The sequence below is a fragment of the Dipodomys merriami genome, unplaced genomic scaffold, assembly GCF_024711535.1.
Source record: "Dipodomys merriami isolate MVZ:Mamm:240054 unplaced genomic scaffold, mDipMer1.0.p SCAF_335, whole genome shotgun sequence".
Taxonomy (NCBI): Eukaryota; Metazoa; Chordata; class Mammalia; order Rodentia; family Heteromyidae; genus Dipodomys; species Dipodomys merriami.
The window spans coordinates 516,857-526,469 of record NW_027204882.1 but is presented as its reverse complement, the minus strand read 5'-3'; positions in this window follow the sequence as shown (position 1 = coordinate 526,469).

The window sequence follows — 9,613 nt, the reverse complement described above, 5'->3', positions numbered from 1 at the left end:
GGTCCTTCACTTCTTTGGTTAAGTTAATTCCTAGGTATTTTATTTTTTGTGGGGCTATTACAAATGGAGTTGCTTTCCTAATTTCAGCCACACTTTTCTCATTGTTGGCATATAGAAAAGCCATTGATTTTTGGGGGTTAATTTTATAACCTGCTACTTTGCCAAAGTTTTGAATCAGCTTGAGTAATTTGGGAGTGGAGTCTATGGGATTCTTTAAATACAAGATCATGTCATCTGCAAAGAGGGAGAGTTTTATTTCTTCTTTCCCTATTTGGATCCCCTTTATGTCTGCATCTTGTCTTATTGCTGTAGCTAGGCATTCTAATACTAGATTGAAGAGAAGTGGAGAGAGTGGGCATCCTTGTCTTGTTCCTGAGTTAAGAGGAAATGGCTTTAGTTTTTCACCATTGAGTATAATGCTTGCTGTAGGTTTGTCATATACAGCCTTTATTGTATTGAGGAATGTTCCATGGATTCCTAATTTTTCCAGAACCTTCATCATAAAGGGGTGTTGGATCTTGTCAAATGCTTTTTCTGGATCTATTGAGATAACCATGTGGTTCTTATTCTTGCTCCTGTTGATGTGATGAATAATATTAATTGATTTGCGTATATTGAACCAGCTTTGCATCCCTGAAATGAATCCTGTTTGATCATGGTGTATGATTTTTTGGATGAATTGTTGAAGTCGATTGGCCAAAATTTTGTTGAGAAGTTTTGCATCAATGTTCATCAAAGAAATGGGAGTACATTTCTTATCAAGCATTGTTGCCTCCTCCTTTCTTTTTCCCCTAACATCCCTACTCTCCCACCTTGACAACTACTCCCCCTAACTCTCCGTCGCCTAAATTATAAAGTTCGTTTTTCAACGAAGTGTCTTGTGCATCTCATTGTTACAATGGGTCAACCTGTATCCTATTTAAGCATTTTGTTTTTTCTCTTCCCATCCCCAAATTAGAGAACTGTATAAACAAGATACAGGGCAACAGCATCAAATACAGTGAAACCAGGGGTTATATCACATTATAATATATATAATATATATAATATATAACTTATAATATACATTATATATATTTATAATATACATTATAAATACATTACAAACAATAGCAAGAAAGAAAAAAAACACTTGTGTGCATATCTTGGGGTTCATTTTACTTAACATCATCTTATCTGGTCATATGTACATAGCTTTTGAACTTTTCTGTTGTCCCAGATATATACTAGTTATGGCAAATAAGGGAAACCATGGGACCTATGTTTCTTTGGGTCTGGCTTACTTCACTTGATAGAATTTTTTCCATTGCTTAACAAATGGGGCAATGTCATTCTTTCTGAGGGAGGCATAGAATTCACATTTTCTTGATCCATTCATCTACTTAGGGGCATCTGGGTTGGTTCCATATCTTAGCTACGGTTAATAATGCTGTGATAGGTGTGTTGTTAGCTTTTATATAGCCTTGTTTGTGATCCTTTGGGTAAATGCCCAAAAGTGGGATTGCTGTGTCATAGGGGAACTCTATGTGGAGTCTTTTGAGGAACCTCCATACTGCTTTCCAAAGTGGTTGAACAAGTTTACACTCCCACCAACAATGCAGTAAGGTTTCCTTCTGTCCACATCCCCTCCAGCATCTGTTGGTATTAGAGTTCTTGATTATAGCCATTCTCACTGGAGTGAGGTGGAATCTCAATGTTGTTTTGATTTGCATTTCTTTTATGGCTAGAAAGGTTGAGCATTTCTTCATGTGTCTATTGCCCATTCTTTTTTTTCTATTTTTACTTTTTATTTTTTAATAGGTTTTTTATTGTGAAAATAAATACTGTAACAGAGGGGTTACAATTACATGAGCAAGGTAATGAGTACATTTCTTATCAAGCATAGTTGTCTCCTCCTTTGTTTTCCCCCTACCATCCCTTCTCTCCCACCTCCACAACTACATTCCCCCCTACCACCAAAGTTGTAAAGTTCATTTTCAACATAGTGTCTTCTGCATCTCATGGTTGCAATGAGTCCACCTGTATCCCTATTTAAACAATTTTTTCCCTTCCATTCCCCAAATTATGTCAACATTAAATACAGTGGAGCTCTATGTAGAGTCTTTTGAGGAACCTCCATACTGCTTTCCAAAGTGGTTGAACAAGTTTACACTCCCACCAACAAAGCAGAAGGGGTCCCTTCTGTCCACATCCCCTCCAGCATCTGTTGTTATTAGAGTTCTTGATTTTTGCCATTCTAACTGGGGTAAGGTGGTATCTCCATGTTGTTTTGATTTGCATTTCTTTTATGGCTAGGGATGTTGAACATTTCTTCATATGTCTATTGGCCATCCTTCTTTCCTCTTCAGAGAAGTTTCTGTGTAAGTCTTTAGCTCACTTATTTACTGGGCATTTGTTTCTTTGAGGATTTGTTGTTGGGGGATTTAATTTTTTGAGTTCTATGTATATTTTAGATATGAGACCCTTGTCCATTGTATGGCTCATGAAGATCTTCTCCCAATCCGTGGGCTTTCTACTGATCTTGCTAGCTATGTCCTTTGCCATGAAGAAGCTCTGCAATTTCATGCAATCTCATTTGTCCAACCTTTCTTAGGTCTATATTAAGAAAATTTTGGCCTGTGCCTAGGAGACCTAGGGTTTCTCCTATTCCTTCCTGTAATGTTTTCAAGGTGTCTGCTTTGACTCCGAGGTCTTTGATCCATTTGGAGTTGATTCTGGTATAAGGATCTAGCTTTAGTTCTCTACAAGTGATTAACCAGTTATGCCAGCACCATTTACTGAAGAGGCTGTCTTTCTTCCATTCTATTTTTTTTAGGTCCTTTATCGAAGATTAGATGGCTATAGGTCTGTGGGTTCATTTCTGGGTTTTCAATTCTATTCTACTGGTCCTGAGGTCTGTTCTTGTGCCAAGATGTTTTGATTACTATGGCTTTGTAGTAGAGTTTAAAATTTGGTACTGATATTCCTCCAGCATTGTTCTTTCTGTTAAGGATTGTTTCTGCTATTTGGAGTCTTTTATTGTTTCATATGAATTTTTGGATTGCTTCTTCTATTTCCTTGAAGAATGAGGTTGGACTATTGATAGGTATGGCACTGAATGTGTAAATAGCCTTGGGAAGAATTGCCATTTTCACGATGTTGATCCTTCCAATCCAGAAGCATGGGAGGTTTTTCCAGTGTCTAAGTTCTGCTTTAATTTCCTTTTTCGTGTTTTCAAAGTTTTTATCATAGAGTTCCTTCACTTCTTTGGTTAAATTAATTCCTAGGTATTTTACTTTTTGTGGGACTAGGAGTTGCTTTCCTAATTTCAGCTGGGCTCTTCTCATTGTTGGCATACAGAAAAGCCATTGACTTTTTTTGTTAGATTTCTTTCTTTCTTTCTTTCTTTCTTTCTTTCTTTCTTTCTTTCTTTCTTTCTTTCTTTCTTTCTTTCTTTCTTTCTTTCTTTCTTTCTTTCTTTCTTTCTTTCTTTTGTGAACATACTGTAGAGAGGAGTTACAATTACATGGGCAAGATAATAAGTACATTTCTTATCAAGCATTGCAGCTTCCTCCTTTGTTTACCCTTCACATCCCTTCCCAGCCTTCCCCCGCCCCCCCACCCAATCCTCCCCCGCCCCAACCAAAGTTGTAAAGTTCGTTTTTGACATGACAACTTGTACTTCTCATTGTTGCAACGAGTCCACCTGTATCCTTAAAAGACTTGTTTTTCCCCATCTCCTCCACAAATTATACCGACATCAAATATAGTGAAAGCAGGGGTTATACTGTGGGGGAGGGACATACAAAGCAACAAAGAAATAATCTTATAAATGCGTTAGAAACACATGCATGAAAGAAAAAAAACCGTTTACATACATATCTAAGGGTTCATTTTCCTAATATCACTTTATCTGACCTTTTCTGCTTGACTCATACATATACTAGATATTGCAAATAAGGGAAACCGTGGGACCTATGTTTCTTTGGGCTTGGCTTACTTCACTTAATATAATTTTTTCCAAGCCTTTCCATTTCCTAACAAATGGGGAAATGTCATTCTTTCTGATGGAGGCATAGAATTCCATTGTGTATATATACCACATTTTCTTGATCCATTCATCTACTGAGGGGCATCTGGGTTGGTTCCATATCTTAGCTATGGTAAATAATGCTGCAATAAACATAGTTGTGCTGGTAGCTTTAGTGTGGTCTTGTTTGTAAACATTTGGGTAAATGCCCAACAGTGGGATTGCTGGGTCATTGCCAGCTCTATGTGAAGTCTATTGAGGAACGTCCATACTGCTTTCCAAAGTGGTTGAACAAGTTTACACTCCCACCAACAATGAAGTAAGGTTCCCTTCTGTCCACATCCCCTCCAGCATCTGTTGTTGTTAGAGATCTTGATTTTTGCCATTCTAACTGGGGTGAGGTGGTATCTCAATGTTGTTTTGATTTGCATTTCTTTTTTGGCTAGGGAGGTTGAGCATTTTTTCACGTGTCTATTGGCCATCTTTCTTTCTTCTTTAAGTCTTCAGCCCACTTATTTATTGGGCAGTTGGTTCTTTGAGGATTTGTTGTTGGGGATTTAATTTTTTGAGTTCCAAGTATATTTTAGATATGAGACCCTTGTCCATTGTATGGCTAGTGAAGATCTTCTCCCAATCCCTGGGCTTTCTATTGATCTTGCTAGCTATGTCCTTTGCCATGCAGAAGCTCTGCAACTTCATGCAATCCCATTTGTCGAACCTTTCTTTGATTTGTTGTGTTTCTGGGTCTCTATTAAGAAAATTTCGGCCTGCACCAAGGAGACCTAGGGTTTCTCCTATTCCATCCTGTAATGTTTTCAGATTGTCTGGTTTGACTCTGCGGTCTTTGATTCATTTGGAGTTGATTCTGGTGCAGGGTGATATATAAGGATCTATCTTTAGTTTTCTACAAGTAGTTAACCAATTTTGCCAGCACCATTTACTGAAGAAGCTGTCTTTCTTCCATTCTATTTTTTTTAGCTCTCTTATATAAGATTAGATGGCTATAGGTCTGTAGGTTCATTTCTGGGTTTTCAATTCTATTCCATTGGTCCTGAGGTCTGTTCTTGTGCCATTACCAAGCTGTTGTGTTTACTATGGGAAAAGCCATTGAATTTTTTTTTTCGGGGGTCCGGTCGTGGGTCTGAACTCTGTGCCTGGGCGCTGTCCCTCAGCTCTTCAGCTCAAGGCTAGCACTCTACCACTTGAGCCACAGCACCACTTCTGGCTTTTTTCTTTTTGCTTATGTGGTGCTGGGGAATCGAACCCAGGGCCTCAGGCATGCAAGGCAAGCGCTCCACCACTGAGCCAACTTCCCAGCCCAAAGCCATTGAATTTTGAGGATTAATTTTATACCCTGCTACTTTGCCAAAGTTTTGAATGAGCTCAAGTAATTTGGGAGTGGAGTCCATGGGCTTCTTTAAATAGAAAGCCATGTCATCTACAAAGAGGGAGAGTTTTACTTCATCTTTCCCTATTTGGATCCCTTTTATGCTTGCATCTTGTCTTGTTGCTGTAGCTAGGCACTCTAATACTAAATTGAAGAGAAGTGGATAGTGGACATCCTTGTCTCGTTCCTGAGTGAAGACGAAATGGCTTTTGTTTTTTACCATCAAGTAAAATGCTGGCTGTAGGTTTATCATATACAGCCTTTATTGTATTGAGGAATGTTCCATGGATTCCTAGTTTTTCCAGAGCCTTCATCATAAAGGTGTGTTGGATCTTGTCAAATACTTTTTCTGCATCTATTGAGATAACCATGTGATTCTTTTTTTGGGGGGGGGTCCAGTCATGGGCCTGAATTCTGGGCCTGGGTGCTGTCCCTCAGTTCTTCAGCTCAAGGCTAGTGCTCTACCACTTGAGCCACAGCGCCACTTCCGGCATTTTTTCTGCTTATGTGGTGCTGAGGAATTGAACCCAGGGCCTCATGCATGCAAGGCAAGCGTTCTACCACTGAGCTACCTTCCCTGCCCCCATGTGATTCTGATCCTTGGTCTTGTTGATGTGATAAATCATATTACTTGATTTGCATATATTGAACCAGCTTTGCATCCCTGAAATGAATCCTGTTTGATTGTGGTGTATGATTTTTTGGATGAATTGTTGAATTCGATTGGCCAAAATTTTGTTGAGAAGTTTTGCATCGATGTTCATCAAAGATATGGGTCTTTAGTTCTCTTTCTTTGATGAGTCCCTGCCTGGTTTTGGGATGAGGGTTATGATGATTTCATAAAAAGTTTTCAGTAATGAAATTTCCCTTTCAATTTCATTGAAGAGTTGGAGGAGTATTGGTATGAGTTCTGCTTCGAAGTCCTTGCAAAATTTCGCTGTAAAACCATCTGGTCCTGGACTTTTCTTAGCTGGGAGGTCTTTTATTGCTGTTTCTATTTCGATGCTTGATATAGGTTTGTTAAATTTGTTTAACTCATCTTGGTTTCGTTTTGGCATGTTGATATTTGCTAAGAAATCATCCATTTCTTTCAGATTCTCAAACTTATTTGCAGAAAGGTTTGTGAAGTATTCCCTTATACTGTTCTGAATCTTGGTTGTTTCTGTGGTGATGTTTCCATTCTCATCTCTGAGTTTGTTTATTTGGGTGTGTTCTCTTCTTTTTCTAATAAGATTTACTAAGTGTCTGTCAATTTGTTAATTTTTTCAAAGAACCAACTCATTGTTTTGTGGATTCTTTCTATGGGTTTTTTTGGATTCTAATTCGTTTAATGCTGATTTAATTTAATTATTTCTTTCCATCTACTGGATTGGGGTTTAGCTAGTTGGGCTTTTTCAAGAAGGTTTAGATGTCTTATTAAATTGTTGGTTTCAGATCTCTCCAATTTGTTGATGTAGGAACTCAGAGCTATAAACTTGCCTCTGAGTATTGCCTTTGCTGTGTCCCAGCGGAGCTGGTAATTTGTGTGTTCATTTTTGTTGAATATCATGAACATTTGAATTTCCTGTTTAATCTCTTCCATGACCTAAAGGTGATTCAACAGTGTGTTGTTCAGCCTCCATGTGTTTCAGGACTTTCTTTGATGGCTTTTGATGTTGAGTTCTAATTTTATTCCCTTGTGGTCTGAGAGAATGCAATGTTTCTGAATTTGGACAAGTTTGCCCATTCATTGTTTTGTTTCAACCAGCTTCATTCAATTCCAGATACTTTTATTGGCTTTGATGCATAGTGATGACCATGCCATAAATAAAGAACTAATTATTATTTAGTGGAATTTATAATTGAATATACTTCATACAAATATGTACTGGTGATGCGGATTTCATGACAGCAATATAAGAGAAGTTCATACAAGCATAATGAGAGATAGAGTGGAGTGGAGTATTGAGAGGAATTATGTGTGGGGTGGGAAATAGTCCATATGAAAATAAATTGATAGGATATGTTTTATTGTAGAAGTTTTGCAAGTGTATAAAGTAAACAATAAAAAAGTAAATAGCAACTAAAGATTTAATGTTTAGCGAACAGAGAGAGGGCAATGATAGGGAAGGCAGTTATAAAAGTAGATATGATTCAGATTAAGACAGGTCTTATACCATGAGGTAAATGGCTAGGAGGCTTTCCTCTTGTGTTGGCTTTAAAATTCCTTAGGCTGTTCATTTTTACCTGTTGTCTTAGCACTCCTAAGGCTGAGACAAAGATAGCTGTCCTACAGTTTGGGTCCAGCCTCAGATAACATAGCAAAGCTCTTTGTCTAAAAATAAATGACCACAATAACTTAAATTCCTTAAAATATCTGCTGCACAGTTTCTATATTCTCTCCTTTATCAATTACAAATTTTTTATTTTCTGATGTCACTGAGGGCCCTGTAGATAGTTGGCAGCAGAGATTGAAATCTCTCTTGGATGCCACTTCCTTGCAGCTGTTTTATGTGGGACACATACAAAAACGCAGAGCTCGGTCCAGCTGCACTTAGAGGCTCTGGTGACCTGAATTTGGAATAGGCTTTGACCTAAGCAGTAAAAGCCTTTATGGAGAGATTGCTACAACTGCTTCTGAAATGCCACCGTAGCTTTACTCTCTGCTTTATTGCTGGCCCAACTATTCCTTAAATGACTTCTTTTGCTTGTTACTTTCAAACTGATTATTTGGTTCCCATAGACCAATGGAAACCTGCAATGTGTGATCAAAATGCATCATTGAAAACTTTAACACAAAGCTGTCATAGCTTTTTTGTTAGAATATGCATAACATAAAAGGTAATTAAATTCTTCCTTGATAGATGCTGTGCTTGGCTCAGTACTAGTAGAGGAGCTGACCTGGGAAAGTAGACCTCTTTCATGTTCACTGGACAGTTAGGTGATTTCTGCAGTTTTTGAAATCCTCCAAGGACTTGGAGAAATGAGAAAGTGGAGGAGATGACCTTTGTTTGAATGAGAATTCTGCCTGATGCCATTGGCTCATTTTAGTGAGTAGAGCAATCTAATGTATATTATGACTTTCCCCCTAAACTGTAATTCTTTTGTTCTTTAGTGACTAATAATAATAGTGAATTATAAAATAATTTTAAAATGATACTCAATAGAGTGAAGAGATATGACAGAAATTAGATCAATGAAAATTTGAGTGTGAACTGTTCTGATTTTCTGTTGTGTTGTCATTTGGAAATCATCACTCTAAAAGTTTTTAGATTTTGTAATCTGTAAAATAATCTTGTGCTCTGCAGCTGGTGTGAAGAGTAAATGTATGTGGCATATGATAGCAATCTGTGAATTATGAAAAACATATTCTTATTACTAGATCAACAAGATCAATAATCTGTAGCAGTGTTTTCATCACATGTGGCCTTTTAAGATCATATATATATGTGTGTGTGTGTGTGTGTGTATATATATATATATATATATATATATATATATATATCAGTGAGTGCTACTGTTAGCAGTGAATCCTTTTCATAAGAATACTTCTTCTAAAAGCCATAATTATTCTTCCAATAATATTTGCTAATTTCTCTTTTGAAAACTTGGCCCAGAGTTGGTGATATTGCACAGAAACAGATAGAAACTGCTGCTGAGCCACAGTAATCTAACTCTGCCAGATAAATGGTATAGGACCACCTTGTGAGCCTCTGTATCCACAAAAAAATGGGGATAATAATATCTACCTCAGAGGGTAGTTTTCAAGATTAAATGAGTTAATTCCTGCAAAGCACTTAGTATAACATGTAAAACAGCATAGTCAATGAATGCTAGCACCTGCTTTTATTATCGCTATTATGAGGCCCACAATCTGTGGGCTGCTGTAAGGAGTGTTTAATTTCATTCTGGGCTCAGTGCAGAACTACTGTGGGGAATTTAAGTCACTTTTGAGTCATTAATTTGTGTTTGAAAATCACCCTCCTTTTACACATCTCATAGAAATGTGTGCACCTCATCTCAAATTGCTGTGATTATTTTTTTCCTGTCGAAAATAATATGGCATTTCAAATCTAGAGTTACAAAAGCAAGTTTAACAGAGATGATTCACCTATTAAACAATGAATGGAAGCTGTGGATGTAAAAGAATCCTATGAGGAGTTTTGGGAAATTACTCATGATATTTTTTCCTGAGTAACTGCTGACTTAGCATGGTGAACTTTAGATGGCAAAATTGA